This window comes from Tachysurus fulvidraco, chromosome 18 (genome assembly GCF_022655615.1).
Source record: "Tachysurus fulvidraco isolate hzauxx_2018 chromosome 18, HZAU_PFXX_2.0, whole genome shotgun sequence".
Classification (NCBI taxonomy): Eukaryota; Metazoa; Chordata; class Actinopteri; order Siluriformes; family Bagridae; genus Tachysurus; species Tachysurus fulvidraco.
Window position 1 is genome coordinate 12,040,053 of NC_062535.1, and position 7,140 is coordinate 12,047,192.

Sequence of the window (7,140 nt, forward strand, 5' to 3'; positions counted from 1 at the left end):
GGCGTTTTGCAGATGGCCCTTATCCAGAGAGACTTGCTGAAGTGCTTTTAATTCTCTAACTAAATACAGCGATGCTGGTTCAATAGACTTAGAATAGTGTAAAACTCTGCTTGGAAGAAATATAGCACAAAAAGCACACCGTATTTTAAGTTAGTTTGTAATTGCTAGTCTAAGTATTTCAAGAAGAGGTAGGTTTCTAGGCTATGTTTGAAGACAGCCAGTACCTCGGCTGTTTGGACATCTTGGGGAAGTTCATCCCACCACCTAGATGCCAGAAGAGAGAAGACTCTTGATGCATGTCTACCTTTTACTCTGAGAGTTGTGAGTTGTGAGAAGGGATAAAGAGAGACAGGAAAAATACTACACTTATTTATCCAGTCAAAGGTAATTATATACGAGTGTATTTTTTAATTAGCTGCAAATCCTTAAGCCTAGTTGATTTTTGACTTGTTTCTCATATCTCATATGTGTTTCTTGTGTGACATTTTTGATCATATTCCTACACTTTGTCATCAGCAGGATTGTATAATACAGAGACAGCATCTGCTTCTCTCTGCAGCAGAGTCTATATTTGGACACATTAAAATATGTAGTGTTGAATTTGTTGTTACAATGTGCCCTTGTCTCTAATAAGACTTACAAGATAGGTAAATGCTGTAGCTTTTGCCAGGAGATCTGAAAAGCTTCTTCCTCCTCCTGCGTACCAGCAAAATGACTCACAAGTAAAACACCTTGTCTTATAAGTTGTATAAAAAGCTACTGTATATCAGGTGTGGATTAGAATTCCTATTTAACTTAAGTACACTATATGGTTACTAAAGTGTGTGTAGCCCCAAAGTGTTACCACAAAGCACACAACTGTGTAGAATATCTTTGTATGCTGTACCATTACAATGTCCATTTACTGGAATGAGAAGTGAAGAGCCGTTCAAACATGACAATGCCCCCGTGCACAAAGCGAGCTCCATGAAGACATGGTTTTTGAAGGTTAGAGTAGAAGAATTGCGAGTTTTGCACTGATCCCTAATCTCCACCCCACTGAACAACTTTGGGATGAACTAGAACACTGACTGCACCACAGAACTCCTCACTTAACATCAGTTTCTGATCTCAGTAACGTATCTTATTAGAAATCCCCACAGACATTCTCTAACTTTTATTGTGAAGCCTTCCCCGAAGAATGGAGCACATTATAACAGCAATGGATGAATAAATTTAGAATGTGAACATATAGTTGTAATGGTCATGAAAGATTTGGCCATATATTGTATGTAGATTAATGGTTGGTAATTCAGGCTGATAAAATCTGTCCTTCACTGATTAACATATCAGTTCTGCTATTGCACTTCATATTGCCCACCAGCAAACTCGGTGAACTCATGCTAAAAATATCCTGAGCATGGAGCTTCCTTCTTTAAATGTTCACAGCTCACAAATTCTCCATGGGCCATTTCTTTTTATGGCCTTCAATTACAGGGAAAACAAAGACAAAGTGTTTGTTTCTCAACTGAACTGTGGTTATGCTGTGGTCTAAAAGTTCATGTTTGAGGGTTTCATTACAGAGAGGTTCGGATCCTAGATCCGTACTTGAGGATAAGGATGAGCAAAACAGGACAAGGGAGCACTGGGAATTTATTAAGAGGACTAAAATGTTCTGCTTATATCCGACTGAAAAAGTAACTAATTTGCTCAAGTGGGAAAACGTACTTTCTGTAACCTGTCACATTATTCTGTGCTGAATATTCCCTGTATAGAACAAGGAGCAATGCTTCAGGTGATTTTGCACACTTCTACACCTGGATAATAATGTGGAGCCTTCAAATGGTAACCGAGTCAAATGACGACTTGCAGCCACCATCATATTGAGTTATTTCCAATATAAAATAGAAATATACAGTACAGACCAAAAGTTTGGACACACCTTCTCATTCAAAGAGTTTTCTCTATTTTCATGACTATGAAAATTGTAGATTCACGCTGAAGGAATCAAAACTATGAATTAACACATGTGGAATTATATACGTACATAACAAAAAAGTGTGAAACAACTGAAAATATGTCATATTCTAGGTTCTTCAAAGTAGCCACCTTCTGCTTTGATTACTGCTTTGCACACTCTTGGCATTTTCTTGATGAGCTTCAAGAGGTCGTCACCTGAAATGGTCTTCCAACAGTCTTGAAGGAGTTCCCAGAGATGCTTAGCACTTGTTGGCCCTTTTGCCTTCACTCTGCGGTCCAGCTCACCCCAAACCATCTCGATTGGGTTCAGGTCCGGTGACTGTGGAGGCCAGGTCATCTGGCGCAGCACCCCATCACTCTCCTTCATGGTCAAATAGCCCTTACACAGCCTGGATGTGTGTTTGGGGTCATTGTCCTGTTGAAAAGGTGGTGTGTCCAAACTTTTGGAAGGTGTGTCCAAACTTTTGGTCTGTACTGTATGTGTAAATGGAAATGTTTGTTTTGTGTGCTAATTGTTTGGTGCTGCATTTCATTATTCCAATAGTTGTTGTGTGCTGTGCTGATGTCACAGGGAGGAGTTTCCTGGTAGAGTTCCCTTTCTCACTCATATTTTCCACTTGTCATTCATTGTTTCTAATATTAATGAGAAATCCAACCTAGACGTAGAGGAGACAGCAAAAGTTAGACTCAAACTACAAACTACTTACTGATCTATGAGATGATAAGTACGATGATGGTGTGTGAATATAGCGCCATTATCATGACAGTCAAATTATGTTAAAATGTCGATAGATAAAATGTAAGTCGCTCTGTATAAGTGTGTCTGCCAAATGCTGTAAATGTGTGCCAATGCATCGACATATTTATTGGCACCTCTATAAGAAGACAGTCGAACAGAATTGTGGGCAATATAGGAAAGTGAAAATAGACCAACATGTTGATGAAAGAACATTAGAGGAGAAACGGTCATCAGATGGAGCTATTCATGACCTGATGGAGAATATGAAAATATTTTAAAAATGAATTGTACACTAAAGCTAGGTGAGCAAAAGAAGTCAACCGGATCTTGTCCTGAAACATCTGCCTGAAAATGCCATTCACTTATTTATAAAGCAATGGCAGCGTGGTTGGATCGAAGTTTCCTCCAGACCTTAATCTAAGCCGACAACATTTTGTTTATAAATATGAATGAGTTTTGCAAGTTGCTACAAATTTACATCTTGCTTATCTTTGATTAATTCCTGGTTGTCAGGCGACGATCTCTCAGTTGTATCCAAAAGTTTCTTCTTTCACTCCTACAGTACTTGTGAAGATGGGAATGAATCCAGTGCCTCAGTGAAAGTGTTAATGCTTCTGACTAGTTAACAATCCCACACTGACGACAACAATATTACATAAGCATTGTCATGGAGGAAAAGAGCACAGGAAGAAGAGGAGACATTTGGATGCTAACAGTCTCTGACAGCCCGGGCTCTATGTTTCACTTGCGTTTGCTCTGCATTAGCACATGAACCAAGATTTTGGAACCACAAAATGTACAATGCTGTAAGTGAAAAATTTTCAACGTATTAGCAAACAGTATGGAAACAGTACAAAAGAAAAAAAAAAGGTTTAGCTGGTGATTTGTCTTAATAAGTGTATTAAGCTGCTCCAGTTTTGGCTGTGAGTCCGGGGATTTTTCTGAGCCATTAGGGATTTTTTGTTGGCTCTTGGGATGAGGTGAAAAAGCTGAGGCTGTAAGATATACACATATTCCACCAGTTTTGCACGAGAATAAACATCAATTCATCTGACCTGAAAACCTCCCCTTCCCCCCATTGGTACTTTTCTTGATGCGAAGCAGAATCGTCTTCGCTTTACCACCCAGATGTTTTCCAGTCACAGCATGAGCTGAAGTGTTATATTCCTTTTATATACCACAGCGATGTGTCAACAAATACAATTTGTCATTTATTCCTGAATGACACTTCAAACTTTTATATGTTTATACATTTCTATGCGTGGAACAATTTAGTTCTGCTGAACACATACAGTACGTTACTGCAAGTAAAAAAGTCTTTTGTTTTTCATTTTCTTCAGCTTATCCTCTGTACTAAAGACTTTCTGTTACAAATAACTAAACCGGAGACTTCTTCGATAAACATCCCCATACAAAAATGTCTTTAGAATTTCAAAATTCTAATAATTTTCTTTAAGAGAACAAAATTTGAACCTTTCACCTGTCAATCAAAGCAAACACTATCCAATCAGAGGTGTCTGTGAGCTCATGTATGTGGAAGAGGGAGCATAGACGACTGCTCTGAGTGTGTTAAACTTCCTGCATGAGCTCCAGTCCAAAAATGCTGCTGATTCACGTTATGTGTGTTAGAGTTGGAGGAAACATGTGTTTACATTCATTTTCCCAAATCGGTGGCTTTCATATGAAAGCAGGCTGGTGGGGCAAAAGTCTGGGGTAAAGATCTGGAAAACCAACAACACTGTGCTAGACTATGGAATAAGTGATTCTGTGGTTATTCCGTCCTCTCTGTCACACACTCACATATAGAGAGCCATGCGAATTTCCACACTTCCACATGAACAATCAGCTCATCTTACAGAAGGGTTTCATATATATATATATATATATATATATATATATATATATATATATATATATATATATATATATATATATATATATATATGTTCTGAGTGGTTTTGTGCCATCACCTCCCACGGCCTCATTTGTATTCGTGTGAATCTAAGCCGGAGAGACACAAGAAATTCGACCGGAAATAATACGGCACAGTATCAGAATTCCTGCCATGCAGAAACCAACGTCCTGCTCTGATTGGCTAGATGAGATCGACAACCACTCACAGGACTGAAACCCAGGGAAGTCTCTGTATTTGCAATCTGTGAGAATTGGGCTGTAACTGTACACCAATAACATTCAGTGCTCAGTAAATGTATGAGGTCAGAACAGTTTGCACTCGCAATATTCCCAGTTAAATTTAAGTTTGTGGGGAAGACACATGTTTTCGCCTGTGTTAGTTGAGCAGTATTACTAGTACATTTATTTAGATTTGGTACATGTAGTGCTTAGTAAAACTCTTTCACCATTTGGTCGCCATTTTATCGTTTTCAGCTCTCATGAGTTTTGCCTCTTATGAAGCTTTTTTGGGCGTCACAAAATGTAAATAATCTCCCGTTAAACTGCTTTAGGATTTACAGGTAAATGGTGTTTATCAACGTACACACATGAGGACAAAGACAATCAAGTGCGTGTTATAAATTTCATAAAAAATTGTTTTGGTTGGCTTCATCTGTGAAACTTTCCCAAACAAGTTGATTTATAAATGAAACACGAGTAATGTGATCGGCTCTTAGTCTGTGGAAATGAGGATTTAAACTTTATTTTACCAGGAAAAATGCAAACATCATACAAGTTCAGATCAAATCACACAAACGTCATAAAGGTTTAATTAAATGAAAATGTAATAAAGCATATCGATATCGGTGCATAACTGAACCTAAAGCATTTACAGCCAGTTATTTCTGTCTGCAAGTCATTTAAAATATCTTCAGCTGTGTTAATAATTTGCTCATGTGACATTTTGTTTGTTGTCATTAATGTTCCTTCATTTTAAAATGGATTTTAAATTTTTTTTAAAGAACGTTCAGATAAAATGTTTAAAACAAACACACACACACACACACACACACACACACACACACACACACACACACACACACACACACATATATATATATATATATATATATATATATATATATATATATATATATATAATTCATTTTTATTTAAAATATATATTTTATTTTATTTTATTATAACACCCAGAATACGACCGTGTCAAAGAATAAAGTAATGAAAAAAAAAAAAGAAGTTGTAACAGCGGCATGTTAACATTTATATTGTTGTTAGCTATGATTATAACTCGCTTTTAACATGCTCTGTGTTTGAAATCAGGCACGACCTCCTTTTGTGTCACTTAATTTCCATTTCCCTCAAAAAGGACTGAAAAGTATCATGAGAGAGTTTAGATCAGACACACATAATAGATCAGACACCCTGCTGAGAGCCAGGCTGCTGCTTTAAGGTTTTATGAGGTGCTCGCTGACATTTCCGCACTGCTGTCCACACCTACAAAGATATACACACTTTTTATATTTAATGACATGCTGTTGAATTGAAGTGCTCTGGCTCTACTCCTGCTTGTCGATAAGATGTGGTTTTCTTTGTCATGCTTCTCTATTTGAAGCTACTGTAAGTAGTTCTAGCCACGCTGGATATATTCTGACCTCCTGACCCTCATGAATCATCTTTGTCTGTTACGGAGGCAGAATAGAGGCTCATTCATAGCAGAATGGATTTAAAGTGAAAGCTGTCTTTTTCCTAGTTCTGTGTGGTCGAGGAAGCTAAGCGTCTCTTTTTCTCCAAACTAGAGGAGTCATTCTGTGTTAAGAATAAAGACCAGAGTTTCATGTACAGTATCTATGGTTTCTATTTAGTATCTATTTATTTGGACTTTAAGAGGTCTCTTGTTCTGTCATCCACTCAGTTCTAACACACTATGTGTATAAATAAAAGGGGTGAGTTTAGCATCCAATCATTGTTGTAAAATCTATCGTGTATCGTGTCAGTTCATCACGTGCTGTGGTGGCCTCATGCTACACAGTGAAGTCAGTGCTTTAGCTGCTTTAATGTGTGCCCTGAATTTGGAATTTGCCTTTTTGCTGCATCTAATTTGATAAGGCGTCTTGAGGGATGGTTCACTACAAGTATCTGTTTCTAACTAAACCAGCCCATGGCGCTGTGGCTTAGTTGGTTAAAGTGCCTGTCTAGTAAACAGGAGATCCTGGGTTCAAATCCCAGCAGTGCCTGATTTGTCCACTGGTGTAAACACAATGCCAAGGGGCCAGTTGTACAAAAAAATTTGATCTGGATCAAAATGATTTGGAAATCCCATTTTTTCCTGATCAGGTGATCCGTCTTACTTTTACACCGGTTTTTCAAAGCAACATTGGATTGGATCACCCTGATGCACATATACCGTTTTCAATATTACCAAATCCGGATTGTTCTCTGAATGGGACAACATATCACAACGTGGGCTACCAGCTATGTAAAGAACAGGTAGAAGAGCTAACATGGGGTCTAAAGAGTTTTTTATTTTG

At 37.8% G+C, this 7,140-nt stretch overlaps 1 non-coding gene across 1 annotated transcript; it reads left to right on the forward strand.

Moving 5' to 3' along the window:
• Nucleotides 1–6,772: 6,772 nt before the first annotated feature.
• Nucleotides 6,773–6,846, forward strand: trnat-agu. The gene has a single exon. It is a non-coding gene; the product is annotated as a tRNA-Thr (tRNA).
• The last annotated feature ends 294 nt before the right edge of the window (nt 6,847–7,140 follow it).